Source organism: Trachypithecus francoisi, unplaced genomic scaffold, assembly GCF_009764315.1.
Source record: "Trachypithecus francoisi isolate TF-2019V2 unplaced genomic scaffold, Tfra_2.0 Lachesis_group20, whole genome shotgun sequence".
Lineage (NCBI taxonomy): Eukaryota > Metazoa > Chordata > Mammalia > Primates > Cercopithecidae > Trachypithecus > Trachypithecus francoisi.
The window spans coordinates 29,460,351-29,481,019 of NW_022681466.1; the positions used below are offsets into that span (position 1 = coordinate 29,460,351).

The following is a 20,669-nucleotide window of genomic DNA, read 5'->3' on the forward strand; positions in this document are numbered from 1 at the left end:
ATGAACAGAACCAAAGACAAGAACCACATGATTATCTCAATAGATGCAGAAAAAGCTTTTGACAAAATTCAACAGCCCTTCATGCTAAAAACACTCAATAAATTCGGTATTGATGGAACGTACCTCAAAATAATAAGAGCTATTTATGACAAACCCACAGCTAATATCATACTGAATGGGCAAAAACTGGAAAAATTCCCTTTGAAAACTGGCACAAGACAGGGATGCCCTCTCTCACCACTCCTATTCAACATAGTGTTGGAAGTTCTGGCTAGGGCAATCAGGCAAGAGAAAGAAATCAAGGGTACTCAGTTAGGAAAAGAAGAAGTCAAATTGTCCCTGTTTGCAGATGACATGATTGTATATTTAGAAAACCCCATTGTCTCAGCCCAAAATCTCCTTAAGCTGATAAGCAACTTCAGCAAAGTCTCAGGATACAAAATCAATGTGCAAAAATCACAAGCATTCTTATACACCAGTAACAGACAAACAGAGAGCCAAATCAGGAATGAACTTCCATTCACAATTGCTTCAAAGAGAATAAAATACCTAGGAATCCAACTTACAAGGGATGTAAAGGACCTCTTTAAGGAGAACTACAAACCACTGCTCAGTGAAATAAAAGAGGACACAGACAAATGGAAGAACATACCATGCTCATGGATAGGAAGAATCAATATCGTGAAAATGGCCATACTGCCCAAGGTGATTTATAGATTCAATGCCATCCCCATCAAAGTACCAATGACTTTCTTCACAGAATTGGAAAAAAGTGCTTTAAAGTTCATATGGAACCAAAAAAGAGCCCGCATTGCCAAGACAATCCTAAGTCAAAAGGACAAAGCTGGAGGCATCACGCTACCTGACTTCAAACTATACTACAAGGCTACAGTAACCAAAACAGCATGGTACTGGCACCAAAACAGAGATATAGACCAATGGAACAGAACAGAGTCCTCAGAAATAATACCACACATCTACAGCCATCTGATCTTTGACAAACCTGAGAGAAACAAGAAATGGGGAAAGGATTCCCTATTTAATAAATGGTGCTGGGAAAATTGGCTAGCCATAAGTAGAAAGCTGAAACTGGATCCTTTCCTTACTCCTTATACAAAGATTAATTCAAGATGGATTAGAGACTTAAATGTTAGACCTAATACCATAAAAACCCTAGAAGAAAATCTAGGTAGTACCATTCAGGACATAGGCATGGGCAATGACTTCATGTCTAAAACACCAAAAGCAATGACAGCAAAAGCCAAAATTGACAAATGGGATCTGATTAAACTTAAGAGCTTCTGCACAGCAAAAGAAACTACCATCAGAGTGAACAGGCAGCCTACAGAATGGGAGAAAATTTTTGCAATCTACTCATCTGACAAAGGGCTAATATCCAGAATCTACAAAGAACTCAAACAAATATACAGGAGAAAAACAAACAACCCCATCAAAAAGTGGGCAAAGGATATGAACAGACATTTCTCAAAAGAAGACATTCATACAGCCTACAGACACATGAAAAAATGCTCATCATCACTGGCCATCAGGAAATGCAAATCAAAACCACAATGAGATACCATCTCACACTAGTTAGAATGGCAATCATTAAAAAGTCAGGCAACAACAGGTGCTGGAGAGGATGTGGAGAAATAGGAACACTTTTACACTGTTGGTGGGATTGTAAACTAGTTCAACCATTATGGAAAACAGTATGGCAATTCCTCAAGGATCTAGAACTAGATGTACCATATGACCCAGCCATCCCACTACTGGGTATATACCCAAAGGGTTATAAATCATGCTGCTATAAAGACACATGCACACGTATGTTTATTGCGGCACTATTCACAATAGTAAAGACTTGGAATCAACCCAAATGTCCATCTGTGACAGACTGGATTAAGAAAATGTGGCACATATACACCATGGAATACTATGCAGCCATAAAAAAGGAGGAGTTTGCGTCCTTTGTAGGGACATGGATGCAGCTGGAAACCATCATTCTTAGCAAACTATCACAAGAACAGAAAACCAAACACCACATGTTCTCACTCATAGGTGGGAACTGAACAATGAGATCACTTGGACTTGGGAAGGGGAACATCACACACTGGGGCCTATCATGGGGAGGGGGAGGGGGGAGGGATTGCATTGGGAGTTATGCCTGATATAAATGATGAATTGATGTGTGCTGATGAGTTGATGGGTGCAGCACACCAACATGGCACAAATATACATATGTAACAAACCTACATGTTATGCACATGTACCCTAGAACTTAAAGTATAATAATAAAAAAAATTAAAAAAGAAGAAGTGTATTTAATGAATCACCTTAAAATATTTTGTCCCTCAAACCCATTGCTCTAAACCTCGCTTCTTTTGAGGTTTTAGTGCTGAGAAAGAATGCTAACAAGGTATCCAGATTGTGACAAGATAATGGTTTTACTATAATGGAATTGGCTTTAATTCTTAAGGGAAAGTAGAGTTTTGAGGTACCATGGAGCTGGAATAGTGCTGTTAGAACCCAGGGGACTCCATGTAAAACTACAACAACAGCAAAATAAATAGAAGACTACCTAGGGTTCATCTTTCTCAGGAAAGAAGGTTGGGATCATCCAGTGGGAAAAGAATCCTATCACTGGAAGTGATGGCTAAAGGCATCAATTATCAATGAACAAGGAGGAAAGCCATACCTACCAGCTGTTCACTCATTAATTTGTTCAGCATATTTATTGAATATCTATTTTGTGCCAGGAACTATTCTTGTTATCCTTACAGAAATGAGGATTGTGTATTAAATTTTCTTTTCTCACACACTATCAGAATATCTAAATATGAGGTACACCCTGACCTTCTTGTGTCATTTTTAATCGCCTCCTTTTCTATAAACGAATTTTAATTGCAATTGTTTTGGTTAGCTTAATTTTTGCTCCAGTGACAGTTTGCAATCTTATCCTGAAAGACACAATATTAAGATGGAATTATGACAGAATCAGGAGATAACATGAGCTATGAGATTGGACAACAGTTTTTTAAGGAGGGTCAGGAAATTACCTCTGCATGCAGTAAATAGACGTGACTTTAAGTTGCCATCCTATTGTGGAAGGGAAGAGCATGTCGCCATTATGCACAAGAAAGTTGTAGTGCTAGTAAAGAGCATCATTGGAGTTCTGTAATCACAAAGAAGGGAACTGTGTGACCTGGAAGCTGGGGGTGAAATGCAGGGACAAGAAGCCTCAAAAAAATCTTGCTAAGAAATGCATACTCAGAAAATACCCAGTGGTGGGCCAAATCATATGCTTCAAGCTAAATTATATTGATGCCTTTTTCAAAATTGGTTGGACTAGGGAGAGTTTCCCAATTTAGGGACCACCAAAGAAAAACTGGTCCACATTGAGTGATGGTTAATCAACCAAACTTGCCTTGAAACTAAACATGTGAAGTAGAAAGCAAAACAAACACACCTGAAAGGACATCATGAGCATTACTGGATGACTAAGCACTAGAACAGAGCACCTTCCATGTTCTCGCTTTCTGCAAATAAAGTAGCACAACTCTCACAAAATGAAAGGGGCTAAACCAATACAGTAGCATTTGGCAGACAGGTGTCCCAAAGCCTTGGAGAAGATACTATGTGGTATAACATAGCAAGTTCAGGACTTGAAGTCAGGAACATGAGTTGGAGAAGTAGTCAACTTGCATACTAGATTTGTGATATTTTCCAAGTATTTACTCTGAACATTTTATTTATTAGGAAAACATATTTTACACTTCCTATGATGCTCAAAATCATGTCGATTTTGATATAATACTGACGATTCTTAAGACACTAAATTATACTTGCCAAGCACAAGCAAGAATAAATGTTACAACGCTATGTTAAATAGAAGAGCATACAAAGTAATATATTCAGGATGATTGCCACTGGGGGAATATAGAAACATATGGAAAACTGAAAAAGAATACTCAAAAATGGAAGTTATGATAGAGTCATGGGATTTTATGCATTTTTTTATTTTTAAAAAGAAATCAATATTGTTTTATATTGTTATACCAAAACTAAAATAATGTGTATAAAAATATTGGCCCTCACACAGAAAGAATGAAATGATTAAATGGAAAAACCCCTCTGGTGCTGTGGACATGTGAGTTTTTTTTTTGCTGTTGTTTATTTGTTTGCTTGTTTCTGTTTGTTTTTTGAGACAGAGTCTCACTCTGTTGCACAGGCTGGAGTGCAGTGGTGTGACCTGGGCTCACTGCAAACTCCACCTGCTGGGTTCAAGTAATTCTCCTGCCTCAGCCTCCGAAGTAGTTGGGATTACAGGAGCATGCCATCATGCCCAGCTAATTTTTGTATTTTTAGTTGAGATGGGGTTTCACCATGTTCACCAGGATGGTCTCGATCTCCTGACCTCGTGATCCACCTGACTCAGCCTCCCAAAGTGCTGGGATTACAGGTGTGAGCCACAGCGCCTGGCTGAGATTTTTTAATAGTATAAAACAGTAAGATAGGAGAAAGTCAACAATTTTCAGAAGGAAGGTGTTTTCAAGATGGACCCAACCTGACACACCTTACTTTCATCTGTACCTATTACTTCAGTTCAAGTCAGAGAGAACACAAAACAGAAACACCTTGGACAATGTTGAGCACCAGTTCTGTCGGGTGTTGTCTTTAGACACAAAGATATACACAACAGTGAATAAGCAGACTTGCTGCTTACTCACACAAGGATTCTACAGGGTTTTTTTTTTTTTTTTTTTTTCTTTTTGTACTATGTATATGCTATGGTTTGAATGAGCATCCCCTTCAAAACTCCGGTGTTGCCAATGTGATAAGAGATAGGGCCTTTAAGAGGTGATTAGGCCCTGAGAGCTCATTTCTCATGAATGGGATTAAAGTCCTTATACACGGGAATTCATGCAGCATTAGGTAGCTTGCCCTTCTGCCTTCTGTCATGTGAAGAGCCTTCACCAGACAACCAAACCTGCCAGTGCCTGGGTCTTAGATTTCCCAGCTTCTAGAACTGTGAGGAAATAAATTTCTGTACTTTACAAGCTACCTAGTCTCAAGCATTTTTGCTATAGCAGCATAAAATTGAAAAAGACAGTGTATAAAAGAAAAGAAAAACCCCCTACCTTCTTTACAGATAGAAATGTACATGACCAAATCCATGGAGACAATCAGTAATGGCACTCTAAACTCTGAACTTGCAGAAATAGCAGAGAGACTAGACACTGAAAATTCTTTAGCTTCAATACTAATTCTGGGGGAAAAAAGCTATAAAAAAGGTTGTATAGAATATAAATAGCACATAATGCAGAAAGGATCAATGGGAAATGTAGAATAAAAATAATAATTTTCTAAATGTCCTAACAGAGCCAAGAATGAAATGTCACCCTTTGTCATGTTCCACTTTTAATTTAACCAATTCCTCCAAAATTATTGATGGTTAATTAAATATGAGGCTTCTAATACTCAAGGGTTTTTCTTTCAAGAAACTAACATCTCATGGAACCCTGATATCCTCAGCTAGTTGGAACCAAGAACAGCCTCATTTTGATGAAAATGCAGTGACTTCATTGGCATCAGGGAAACTTCAGAAGTACAAGGATTCCAATATGTACATCAGCAAATATGAAAAGCCTAGCAAATGCAGGAAGAGTAGGGAATATGCCTTCAACTATTTAGCTAGAGCTCAGTATTTCTTAACAGGTAAAACATTCTAAGATCAAGAGAATGAAGGACAGCATGAAAAATGCTGGATGTTAAGGCATATACAAAGAAACAAAAAGCATAAAATACTATGGAATAAATTTAACAAAAGTGCAAAACATATTCTGAAAGCTACAAAACATTGTTTTAAGAAGATAAAAAGAACTAAAACATGAAAAAGTATTTCATGTTTCTGGATTGGAAGTATTAATATTGTAGAGATGACAATTACCCTCAAACAGATCTACAAATTCAGCATAATCCTTATCAAAATCCCAGCAGCCTTTTTTGTAGCAATGGACAAGCCAATGCTAATCCAGGCTTGTTGCAAGGGACCCCAATTACATAAAACATCCTTAAAAAATGAAGAAAGTAGGAAGATTCATATTTCACAGTTTCAAAACTTACTACAAAAATATAGCAATTAAGACCGTGTAGTATTAACACACAAATTGATATATAGACCAATAAAATGAAATTGAATGTTGAGAAAAGAAATTGTCATACATTTGAGGACAATTGATTTTTGACAAGAGTGCCAAGACAATTCAATGGAGAAAGAATGGTCTTTTCAACACATTGTATTAGGACAACCTGATGTCCTCATGCACAAGAATTAAGTTGAATTTCTTCCTTACACCATAAAAATTAATTCCAAATGGATCACAGAGCTAAACGTAAGAGCTAAAAATATAAAACTTTTTGAAGGAAATAGGAACAGACTTTGACCTTCTGTTATGCCTAGGCTTCTTAGATGCAATACCAAAAGCACAATTATTTTAAAAAGGCATAAATAAATTGGACTTCATCAAAATTAAAAACTCTTGTGCTTTAAAGGCCATCATCAAGAAAGTAAAAAGGACAACCAAACCATGGAATGAGAGTATTTGCAAATAATATATCTGATGAAGGATTTGTGTCAAGAATATACACAGAATGCTTGCAACTCAACAATAAGAAGACAAATAACCTCAACAAAAATTGGGCAAAATATATGAATGAATATTTTGTCAAAGAAAATATGCCAATAGCCAATAAGCACTTGGAAGATGCTCACCATCATTAGCAGTTAGGAAAATACAAATCATAACCACAATGAGAGTCTACTTCACACCCATTAGGATGACTATAATAAAAAATAGTAACAAGTGTTTGCATGGATGTGAAGTTGGAGCCCTTATACTTATGCTGATGTGATGTAAAACGGTGGAACCACTGTGGAATACAGTTTGGCAGTTCCTCAAAAAGTTAAACAGTTACCATGTGACTTGGCAATTCCACTTCTATGTATATGCTCAAGATAAATGAAAACTAATATTCACACAAGAACTTGCATACCAATGTTCATAACAGCATTATTCTTAACAGCTAAAAAAGAAAACACTCAAATGTTCATCACCTGATAAGTGAACAAATAAAAACTGGTCTTACCAAGCCTTCTGGTTTGTCTCTGGAGGTAGGAAATGCCAAGGTGCAACCAGTCAAGCTACTGCCCAGCACTGATCAAGACAACAGTCATCTTGTAGGGCAGCTCTGGTTCTAGTGTCTGGCAGTGGAATTAAAGAACCACCATGTTGAGCAAAAGGACAAAGACCAAGGCCACCAAGAAGCACCCTCCAAACATAATATTCAGTGTGTTTGCCGTATTGGACTAGTCACAGATTCAAGAGTTCAAAGAGACCTTTGACATTATTGATCAGAATAGAGATTCTTTCAACAAGGAAGATGTGCATGACATGCTTGCTTCTCTCTTCATCAGAATCCAACTGATGTATACCAAGATTCTGTAATGAGTGAGGTTCTGGGCTTATAAATTTCACCAGTGCCCTACTGTTTGGTGAGAAATTAAATAGCACAGATCCTGAAGATGTCATGGGAAATGCTTTAGCCTGCTTTGATAAAGAAGCAACAGGAACCATTCAGGAAGACTATTTGAGGGAACTGCTGGCAACAATGGGAAGTGAATGAGCTGTACAGAGAAGGCCCTACTGACAAAAAAAAGGAAATTTTAATTACATTGAGTTCACATGCAGCCTTAAACATGGGGCAAAAGACAAAGATGATTGAAACATCAGCTAAAACCTCAAAACTATTGTATCTTATGCTATTTCCTGGATATTTTGCCTCATCATCATAGACCCTGTTGCATGTACTTAGTTTTACAGCTTTGCCTTTTTAAATATATTTATTCCAGATCTTTTTGCCACTTAGCACTTGTATAATCAGACTGTAAATGAAGTTGTACATTGTATTCAAAAAGAAGATTACTAATAAAAATCAACATATACAAAAGCTCGGGAGAATATATCTTTATTTCTGGTTTTACTGGATTGTTACATTTTTATATAATAAAATGCAAATTAAAAATGCATAAAATATTAAATATAAAAATGAGTATATTCATACAATGGAATCTTATTTGGCAATAAAAAGGAGTGATATACTGATACATTTTCCCTATTAAATTAAACCTTGAAAATATTATGCTAAGTGAAAGAACTCAGTCACAAAAGATCCCGTAATGCATGTTTCCTTTTATATTAAATGTCTAGAAAAGAATAATTTATAGACACAGAAAATATGCTTATGGTTGCCTAGGTCTCCAGAAAGAGGAAGTGAATAGGGAGTGATTGCCAATGGATATGCAGCTTTCTTCTTGGAATGATGAGAATGTTCTATAAATTATAGTGTTGGTGGTCACACAACTCTGTGAATATACTTTAAATGGGTCAATTGTATGATATGTGAATTATATCTCAATAAAGCAGTTAAAATACACGTAAGGAGAACCTGACAAAGCAGTTGTCACGCTAGAACACTTTAATACTCTTATAGTATGGATACAAAATACAGAACATAGAAACTCTGAGTTATGTCATTAATAGAGTTATGTAATTTAATAGATACATAGCAATCTCTTTACCCTACAAATGTGGGGAAAAAAACAGTCTTCCAAATTTCCCTAGAATATGTAGCAAAATTAGTACATATAAGAACATAAAATGATTATATGCATAATGTAATAAATTTGAAATAAAGACAAAATATTCAACCAAAAAATGAACTATGTTAAAATAGGAAAGACTTCCTAAAGCAATAACTGGTTAAAAAAAAGAAATTCAAGCTGATTTTACAAAATGAATACAAAAACAATAACAAACAGAATGGTTTATGTCAGATCATATAAGACATGGACTATAATTAATGTTACTATTAAATAAGAAATAAAAAAAATTAAGCATTCAGCTCAGTAATTTATAAAAACTAACATCAAATTATACTAGAAACACAAGAAAAAGAACTAATAAAGAGTATGCAAACACTCAAATATAGGAGTATAGAAAGGAACATGCCATTATGCAGGCCTATATTTCAAATAGTTTAATACTGTCTATAACTCTATGCTTATATATTCTTACAATTGCTATTAAATGCACCATTTTCCAAAGAAGATGAAGACTATTAACACTATATCAATAAAGATGAAAAAACTAGTCAGTGTAGAAGGAATTGAGAAATACCTTCAAATCAATTATTGTGTCTAAGATTGTTATGAGTAAATCTTTGCAAATCTTTAATTAGCAGAAAATCCAAATATTACTTAAACTACTGCAGTGCAAATAAAAAAGATGTAACACTTCTCATTTCATTATACAAAGCTAGCGTATAATCTTGATAGCAAATTTAAGATAGCACAAAGAGAACTAAAATATCGACCAATTATTATCTAAAAACACACATAGGAATATCCTAAATAATAGTAAATTGAATCCATAAGCATAATTAAAACTGTAATATATTATGACAACGTTGGCTTTATTACATAATGCAAAAGTAGTTTAGTAGAAAACCCTGCTCTTGTAATTCATTAAATCAATAGATCAAAATAGATAAATCATGTGACTATCCTGATACTAAAAAGACATTTGATAAAATCCAACATCCATTCCTAATAATCCTTATACTTAATCATGTAAAGAAAAGAACTCCTCAAATTGATAATAAATGTCATTTTTAATTGTAAGATTCTAAAGTGTTTCTCTTCATAGCAACAAGATATTACTACACATGATTATTATGATTATTTGAAACTTATTAAAATAGAAAAATGGTATAGATATATGAAAAACATAAAAATGAGCAAGAACTAGGTCAAAGCAAAAGTATTATTGTTTTTAATATTATGTTTAAATTTTAAAATTTATGAAATTTATTAAAACAATCAAATTTTTAAAGGTGTTCTTAAGGTTGTCAGATGCAAAATAAAGACACCCAATCTAATAGTCTTTTTATAAATGAGAAATAGCCAATTGAAACAAAATCTTATTGACAATAGCAACAAAAAAAACACAACATGCCTAGGAATTAACTAGAGGCTAGAGCCATGTAGATTCAATATAATTAAACCTATTGCTCTCTCTTGGGAGATACCTATGGAGTTTTAAATATTTGGAAACACAAATGAGGCTTGTGAATGAGAAAACTTAAAATACTAGAAGATGTCAGTTTTCCTCCCTCCTTATGATCAATGATTCTGAAATTCCATTGCAATATTAACCAAAATTCCAAAAATATTTGGAGAGAGAATTTAAAATAATTTTAAAGTTTATTGGGAAGAGTAAACATTCACATTAAAATTCAAATCTTCACATCATAAGTTTCTAATATCCATCCCCATGTGGCTCTTTGCTCCTTTTTGGCTTATGGGAAGACAATATTTCCCCTATCCTTTGCAGTTAAGCTGACTAGTTCTGGCCAATCAAGTGTCAGTATAGGTAACTTGTCTCACTTCTGGACATAAGAAAGGAATTGCCATTATGAGATCTTCCAGCTCTCTCCCTGCCACTGGAATTGTTGTGTAGAACAACAACAATTTGTGCTAAGATGGCAAAGCCACAAATTCAAAGCAGCCTAGGTTGCTGAGTGATTGAGTAGAGGACAAGTATCCTGAAGAGCCATCTAAACCCACAACAGACTCTAAGTGGAAAAACAACAACAACAACAATATTTTGTGGCATTAAGCCACTGAGATATGGAGGATGTTAATGCAGCATAATTTATCCTGGGCTAACTAATGAACTTCTGGGTAAGAAAAACAGGATATTTGCTTTTGTTGCAATTGCTTTTGGCATCTTCATCATGAAATCTTTGCCTGTGCCTATGTCCTGAATGGTACTGCCTAAGTTATCTTCCACATTTTTTATAGTTTTTTGTTTTACATTTAAGACTTTACTCCATCGTGAGTTAATTTTTGTATATGGTATAAGGAAGGGGTCCAGTTTCAATTTTCTGCATGTGGTTAGCCAGTTATCCCAGCACCATTTATTAAACCAGTTATCCCAGCACCATTTGTTGAATAGGAAATCCTTTCCCTCTTGCTTGTTTTTGTCAGGTTTGTCGAATATCAGATAATTGTAGGAGTGTGATCTTATTTCCAGGTTCTCTATTCTGTTCCATTGGTCTATGTGTCTGTTTTTCTACCAGTACTATGCTGTTTTGATTACTGTAGACATGTAGTATAGTTTGAAGTTGGGTAGCGTGATGCCTCCTTTGTTCTTTTTGCTTAGGATTGCATTGGTTGTTCGGGCTCTTTTTTTGTTCCACGTGAGTTTTAAAATAGTTTTTCTTTCTAGTTCTGTGAAAATCAATGGTAGTTTAACAGGCATAGCATTGAATCTATAAATTGCTTTGGGCACTATGGCCATTTGGCAATATTGATTCTTCCTATCCATGAGCATGGAATGTTTTTTCATTTGTTGGTCATCTCTGATTTCTTTCAGAAGTGGTTTGTAGTTCTCCTTGTAGAGATCTTTCACCTCCCTGGTTAGCGGTATTCCCAAGTATTTTATTCTTTCTGTGGCAACTGTGAATGAGAATTCATTCCTGATTTGGTTCTCAGCTTGATTGTTGTTGGTGTATAGGAATGTTGCCGGTTTTTGCACATGGATTTTGTTTCCTGAGACTTTGAATCAATGATAGATCCAATAAAAAAAAAAAAAATGTGGTACCTATACACCATGGAATACTATGCAGTCCTAAGAAAGAATTAGATCATATCCTTCGCAGGGACATGAATGGAGCTGGAGGCCATTATATTTAGCAAACTAACACAGGAACAGAAAACCAAATACTGCATGTTCTCACTTATAAGTGGGAGCTAAATGATGAGAACACATGGGCACATAGAGGGGAACAACACACCCTAGGGCCTATTGGGGGGTGGGAGGAGGCAGAGGATCAGGAAAAATAACTAATGGGTACTAGGCTTAATACCTGGATGATGAAATAATCTGTACAAAAACCCCCCACAACAAAAGTTTGCCTATGTAACTAATGTGCACATGTACCCCTGAACTTAAAATAAAAGTTAAAAAAAAAAGAAAAATAGAATCACCATAGACAATACAAAAGGCACCCCAGGCTGACAAAGGACCATAAAAATGAGCAAAGGACATTAAAACTGCAATTTACAAAAAGAAAAAAAGAAAAAAAACCACCATAACTGATTGATAAATATATGAAAAAATAAAGATTAAAAATGTGATGCCATTTCACATTTCCTTTCATCGGATGAAATTAGTAAGACCGGTGAAATGAAGGTTTGGAAATAATATGAAAAAATAGAAAAATATGTTGCTTATACATTAATACAATCAATTCAGAGTAATTTTACCACATCCAATAATGATGAAAATTAATATAACATACAACCCAGAAGCAATTCCACTTTAAGCTGCCTAAAGATTCTCTTACACATATTCAAGGAGATATGTACATGTATGTTTATGGCAATACTATTGGTATTATTAGAAAGGAAAAAGAGAAGAATCACTGAGAAGGAATCTAAAAAAAAATGTGGTTTATTACTTAAATGGACCTATGTGTATATGCCATTACGATTAATGTCAATAATCTAATGTCGAGTGAAAGAAAAGTTACAAAAGAACACATGCAGTTTACACATTGTGAAGATGGCATTGACCAAAAATAATAGAAAATGCTTATGCATATTGTTCTATATCTCCATGATCTATTGCTATGCAATAATAAAAATGAATCATTAAACTCTCAGCACCATAAATGAATCTCAAAAATATTGTCATAAATGGACCTGGTGTGATGGCTCACGCCTGTAATCCCAGCACTTTGGGAGGCAGAGGCGGACGGTTCACGAGGTCAGGAGATGGATACCATCCTGGCTAACATGGTGAAATCCTGTCTCTACTAAAAATACAAAACTTAGCCGGGCGTGGTGGCGGGCTCCTGTAGTCCCAGCTACTCGAGAGGCTGAGGCAGGAGAACGGCCCGAACCCGGGAGGCAAAGCTTGCAGTGAGCCGAGATAGCGCGACTGCACTCCAGCCTGGGCGACAGAGCAAGACTCCATCTCAAAAACAAAACAAAACAAAAATTATCCAATGGGTGCAGCACACCAACATGGCACATGTATACATATGTAACAAACCTGCACGTTGTGCACATGTACCCGAGAACTTAAAGTATAATAATAATAAAAATAAATAAATAAATAAAATTACTTTCAAAAAAATTATCATAAATGACAGAAGCCATTCAATAGAAGAATGCTTACTGTATGAGTCCATGAATATGAAGTTTGGACAGATAAGAGTCATATATGATAATAAAGATCAAAACATTTGCTGCCTTTATAGGGCAGGAGTTAACGGAACAAGACACAAGGGGTCTTCTCAGGTAAAGAAAATATTTCATTTCTTAACTAGAATGATGTTTTCACAAGGTATATACTTATAAAAACTCATAAAATTATACATTTTAAAAGTTGAGTAAATAGGAATAGCTGTTAATTATTTGAATAATGGTAATTAAGAGAAAAACTAAAAATAATGTAAATATCAAATATTAGAGGTGAACAGGGGCAACTGGAAAGTAGTGAATATAAATTAAGTAACCTTTTTTATTGAGTATCCATAATATTGCCTAATACTGATAGGCTAATAAACATAGAATCTGTATATAGAGATTATATATAGTTTCCCTTTTCATCTTATATTACATATTATATATCTTAATATATAATATATCTATATGTTATATATAATCTCCCTTTATTATATATATATTATCTCCCTTTTTAGTAATACTAATAGTGCTGCCATGAATATACATATACATATCTCCTTGAATGTATGTGAGAAAATCTTTACACAGCTTAAACTGGAATTGCTCCTGGGTTATAGGTTATATTAATTTTAATCATAGTGTTATAATATATATTACATATATAATAACCAAATGATAACCAAGAAAAGAAGTATGACTATTTATGAGTAACACCATTTAAAAATGTATTTTTCTGAGTTGTGAAAAGGGAAAAGGCTGAAGGCTCATATTGTATGCTTTGATTTGTTACCATGTACATCTATTATTTTGAGAATTTTATGTGGTAGAATAACCATTTTTAGAAAATAACAGTTAACAAAATATGTTCAGGTCAAAAATTACAATTTACAAGCAGTATTATGATATTATACCATTTTTATTAATTATGTTTGTATGTGTGTGTATTTGTCTATACTTAGAAAGACAGAATTCAAATATATACCCAAACGTTACAGTGGTTATCTCTAGGTATTGGAATTAGAGGCACCATTCATTTTTGTTTTTATTTTAAGCTCTTTTCATTTTTCTACTAGATTTTATTTAAATACTTTTATTCCAGGTCATCTTATGCCATTGATTTCAACACACTAATAGTCAGAAGCATCCTCAAATAGCAGTATTTACTGAGCGCTTACTGTGTACCAAGCTGTAAGCTGGGCTTTGGGTTGGACTAGACAAGCTCTCTGCTCCCAAGAAGCCTAATCTAGTGTCAGATACAGATATATGTGAATATGATATAATTTTTCCCTAGGGCTGTAACAGAGTCAGGGATATATGAGGTGATACTTGAATTTACCTTCTGTAAATTTACCAGTAGAAATTTACTAGACGGATAATGTGAGAAAGTAATCAAATTCGGGGTGCTGCTTCCAGAAGTCAGAAGATATGCAAAAAGTAGGTAGCTGACTACTTAGTTTGATACACTGTGGGAAAAATTCAAATATCAAGAGAATGATCTTTCATTCTTTTGAAGCACAAAAGTCCTCTGACAATCCTATATGCAGGCTAAGTCATTTGTATAATCTCTATTTGAAAACTCTTACTTCACCAGGGATAGCATACGCACAAATTACAGAACACTACTTTAAATTTCATATGGAACTAAAAAAGAGCTCATATAGCCATGACAATCCTAAGCAAAAAGAACAAAGCTGGAGGCATCATGCTACCTGACTTCAAACTATACTACAAGGCTGCAGTAACCAAACCAGCATGGTACTGGTACCAAAGCAGATATATTGACCAATGGAACAGAACAGAGGTCTCAGAAATAACTCCACACATCTAAAACCATCTGATCTTTGACAAACCTGACAAAAATAAGCGATGGGGAAAGGATTCCCTATTTAATAAATGGTGTTGGGAAAACTGGCTAGCCATATGCAGAAAAGAAACTGGACCGCTTCCTTACTCCTTAGACAAAAAGTAACTCAAGATGGATTAAAGACTTAAACGTAAGACCTAAAACCATAAAAACCCTAGAAGGAAACAAAGGCAATATAATTCAGGACCTAGGCATAGGCAAAGACTTCATGACTAAAACACCAAAAGCAATGGCAACAAAATTGGCAAATGGGATCTAATTAAACTACAGAGCTACTTCACAGCAAAAGAAACTATCAACAGAGTGAACAGGCAACCTACAGAACGGGAGAAAATTTTTGCAAACTATCCATCTGACAAAGGGCTAATATCCAGAATCTACAAAGAACTTAAACAAATTTACAAGAAAAAAACAAACAACCCCATCAAAAAGTGAGTGAAGTGCATGAACAGACACTTCTCAAAAGAAGATATTTATGTGGCCAACAAACATATGGAAAAAAGCTCATCATCCCTGGTCATTAGAGAAATGCAAATCAAAACCACAGTGAGATACCATCTCATACCAGTTAGAATGGCAATCATTAAAAAGTCAGGAAACAACAGATGCTGGAGAGGATGTGGAGAAATAGGAAAACTTTTACACTGTTGGTGGGGGTGTAAATTAGGTCAACCATTGTGGAAGACAGTGTGGCAACTCCTCATGGATCTAGAACCAGAAATACCATTTGACCCAGCAATCCCATTACTGAGTATATACCCAAAGGGCTATAAATTATTCTACTATAAAGATACATGCAAACGTATGTTTATTGCAGCACTACTAACAATAGCAAAGACTTGGAACCAACCCAAATGCCCATCAATGATAGACTGGATAAAGGAAATGTGGCATATATACACCATGGAATATTATGCAGCCATAAAAAAGGATGAGTTCCTGTCCTTTGCAGGGACATGGATGAAGCTGGAAACCATCATTCTCAGCAAACTAACACAGGAACAGAGAACCAAACATTGCATGTTCTCACTCATTAGTGGGAATTGAACAACGAGAACACATGGACACAAGGAGGGGAACATTACACACTGGGGCCTGTTGAGAGGTTGGGGGCTAGGGGAGGGATAGAATTAGGAGAAATAACTAATGTAGATGATGGATTGATGGGTGCAGCAAACCACCAGGGCACATGTATACCTATGTAACAAGCCTGCACATTCTGCACATGTATCCCAGAACTTAAAGTATATTAATAACTAAAAAAAAAAAGTCCTAAGATATATGCCACAAGATTAATATACGCTTATATAGATAACTTTTCATGTTTACCAAAGTAACTTTCAGTTAAGCCCTGGTGCCCTAATGCGTATTGTTTGTGTATTACTTTCCTATGGCTTCTGTAACAAATTACCACAAACCTGGTGGCTTAATGCAAAAGATACTTATTTTCTCATAATTCTAGGGACCAGAAGTCTGAAATCAGTATCACTGTACCCAAATCAAGGTGTTGGCAGGGCCATTCTACCTCAAAGAATAAGTTGTTTCTTACCTCTTCCAGCTTCTGGTGGCTGCTTCTGGGGAATTCTTATGAAGATTAATTAATTGATTGATTTTATGTCATTTGTGTATTATTCAATCTAGAAAACATGAAATAAGGACATTATACCTTGTTTTTTCTTCCCCTATATACCTACTCTTATTTTATTTTATTTTTCAAAAACAGGGTCTCACTCTGTTACCCAGGCTGGAGTGTGGTGGCACAATCTTGGCTCACTGCAACCCCCACCTCCCAGGTTTCAATGCGATTCTCATATCTCAGCCTCCCAAATACCTTGGACTACAAGCATGCACAACAATGCCCAGCCAATTATTTTTATTTTTGGTAGAGATGGAGTTTCACCATGTTGGCCAGGCTCACTGCAACCTCCAACTCCTGGATTCAAACAATTCTCCTGCCTCAGCCTCCCAAGTAGCTGGGACTACAGGTGTGTACAGAATTAATTCCTTCCAGTGGGTTCTTGGTCTCGCTGACTTCAAGAATGAAGCCATGGACCTTCATGGTGAGTGTTACAGCTCTTAAATGTGGCACAGACTCAAAGAGTAAGCAGCAGCAAGATTTATTGTGAAGAGCAAAACAACAAACCTTCCACAGCATGGAAGGGGACTCCAGCAGTTGCTGCTGCTGCCTGGGGGTGGCCAGCTTTTATTCTCTTATTTGTCCCCACCCACATCCTGCTGATTGGTCCATTTTACAGAGTGCTGATTGGTCCATTTTACAGAGCACTGATTGGTCCACTATACAAACCTCTAGCTAGCCACAGAGAGCAGACTGGTGCATTTTTACACAGCACTGATTGGTCCATTTTACAAACTTCTAGCTAGCCACAGGGCACTGATTGGTGTGTTTTGCAGTCCTAGCTACAGAGTGCTAATTGGTGCATTTATAATCCTCTAGCTAAACACAGAGCACTGATTGGTGCGTTTTACAATCCTAGAGTGCTGATTGGTGCATTTTACAATCCTCTTGTAAGACAGAAAAGTTCTCGGAGTCCCCACCCGACCCAAAGGTCCATCTGACTTCACCTCTCACAGGCACACACCACCATACTGGCTTAATTTGGCTCCTCAAAGTGCTGGTATTACAGGTGTGAGCCACTGTGCCAGGCTATACCTACTTTATATGACTGTTCATCTCTTCTAGGTGAAATGTGTGACTGGAAACAATTTTGTGATCTTGCTGCATACGTAGATCTTCTTTTTTATTTTTAATTATATGTTCTTTTTTTTCCCCAAGGTTGCCTGTAAACATCACTTAACTATTACAATTATTATTATTATTATTATATTATTATTATTATTTTGAGATGGAGTCTCGCTCTGTCGCCAGTCTGGAGTGCAGTGGCATGATCTCAGCTCACTGCAACCTCTGCATCCCAGGTTCAAGCAATTCTCCTGCCTCAGCCTCCCGAGTAGCTGGGACTACAGGTGTGTGCCACCAGTCCTGGCTAATTCTTGTGTTTTTAGTAGAGACAGGGTTTCACCATGTTGGCCAGGATTGTCTCAATCCCTTGACCTCATGATCTGCCTGCCTCAGCCTCCCAAAGTGCTGCAATTACAGGCATGAGCCACCGCAGCCAGCCTACAATTATTTTTATAGATTACTTTTACCTGTTGGTTACTTTAAAGGACTCTTCATTCTACAGCTTTTCTCTTCTCTTTACTTATTTTTTTAGCGACTTTAAAATTAACTTTTATAGCAAAGCAAATATTTCCATGAATTATAAAATGAACAGAAATAGTATCTTCAAGTGCCTCTGTTCTATAAATTATAATCAAAGGAATCTATTTGAGGCAAATTATATTTTGTTTCTAGTTATGTTTTTACATGGGATTGATTAAACATTTTTAATTGTAATACTAAATTTTTTCAAATCCAAATGTTACTTTTAACCTTTATTATTACTTCTGTCTTTTTATCAGCATTGGCGTATTATATTGTAACTTTTTCATTTGATTTTACACAGTTTTTAAATTACATTCTAAAACTGATTATGCTGATATAGGAGCATACAGCTAAATTTGCTACATATGGACCATTTTATTACATATCTCATGGTGTCATTTGAGATTTGCAGTTTTGTGTATTACTTAGCACTATAGTCAGAATGTTTCTGTCTACCCAAAATTCATATGATGAAATCTAATTCCCAACACAATAATATTAAGGGGTGGGAACTTTAGGGGCCAATTAGATAATGTGGGCAGATCCTTCATGATGGGATTAGTGCCATTATAAAAGTGGCTGAAGGAAACTTGTTTTGCCATCTGAGTACACATAAAAGGTACCATCTGTGAAGAACAGGTTCTTGCCAGACACAGAATCTACCAGTTCTTCGATCTTGGGCCTCCCATTCCCCAGAACTGTGAGCAATAAACTTCTTTTTTTTGGTTTTTGTTTGTTTGTTTGTTTGTTTTGTTTTGTTTTTTGTTGTTGTTGTTGTTGTTTTTTTTGGATAAATTACCCAGTCTAAGGTACTTTGTTATAACAACTCAGACTAAGACATTGTGTTAGGTTGTTTCTGCATTGCTATAAAGGAATAATTGAGACTGGTATTTGTAAAGAAAAGAGATTTTCTCTTTCCTTTTTCTCAGTTCTGCAGGCTGTAAAAGCATGGCACCAACATCTGCTTGGCTTCTGGTGAGGGCCGCCAGTAGCATACAACCATAGGGAAAAGCAAAGCAGGAGCAGGCATGTCACATGGTGAGGACAGGAACAAGAGAAAGAGAGGGGAGGTGCTACATACTTTTAAACAATCAGATCTCCCATGAACTCAGAAGGAGAACTCACTTATCACCAATGGATGGCATTAAGCCACTCATAAGTCATTCATCCCCATTATCCAAAAACCTTCCACCAGGGCCCACCTCCAACAGTAAAGATTATGTTTCAACATGAGATTGTGGGGGGACAAATATCCAAACATATCAAACACTTAGTAACACAAATATAAAATAGAAACTACAGCCAGTTGAAGGAAGGCATTTGTTTTTCATTGCTTTTTAGTTCCAACTAAAATTCTTTTTTTTTTTTTTTTTTTTTTTTTTTTTTTTTTTTTTGAGATGGAGCCTCACCCTGTCACCCAGGCTAGAGTGCAGTGGTGCAATCTCCACTCACTGCAACCTCCACCTCCCGGGTTCGAGCAATTCTCCTGCCTCAGCCTCCCGAGTAGCTGGTACTACTGCGCACACCACTACACCGGCTTAATTTTCTGTATTTTAGTAGAGGCGGGGTTTCACCGTGGTACCCGGGCTGGTTTGGAACTCCTGAGCTGAGGCAATCCGTCCGACTCTGCCTCCCAAAGTGCTGGGAATACAGGTGTGAGCCACCGCGCCTGGCCCAGTTGCAACTAAAATTCTAATGTGGACTTTAAGAAGCATAACACAGTATGTCACGCAATCGATCTTAACTTGATTTTCATTTCAAAAAGAAAAGCAATAAAACTACTTATTTAGAGCTACAAGCGTTAGCCTAATTCATGCATTTTTAAATAAGACCTAGAGGCTGATTTTCATACAAATCAGTTGCTACTGCTCGATTATCTTCATTTATGTGTACCATACCCCTTTCTACCTCCAATGTTAAGGATGTACTATTTAGAAAAAACTGCTTAATTCTTTTTTTTGAATACCTCGAACATACCTCATATTATATTGTTCGAGAGATAATAGGTCTTATAAAATGACTAGGAAGCTCGTATTTTGCTAAATTACCCGGATCCAATTATATTTAATACTTTTTTAATATTGTTAAACTTTTTAAATAACATTAAACTTATATTATCTTAATAGGCCAAAACAATAACAAGTTTTTAAAATTGTGATTTACCACATATTAGGGAGAATAATGGGAACTGCTTAAATTTAGCTCATGTAATATGCTAGAATCTAGTAATCATCTTATTATAGTTATAAATCAACGTTTACCCA

At 35.8% G+C, this 20,669-nt stretch overlaps 1 pseudogene; it reads left to right on the forward strand.

Moving 5' to 3' along the window:
• The first annotated feature begins 7,289 nt into the window (after positions 1-7,289).
• On the forward strand, positions 7,290-7,785 carry LOC117066498 (annotated as a pseudogene).
• Positions 7,786-20,669: the final 12,884 nt, after the last annotated feature.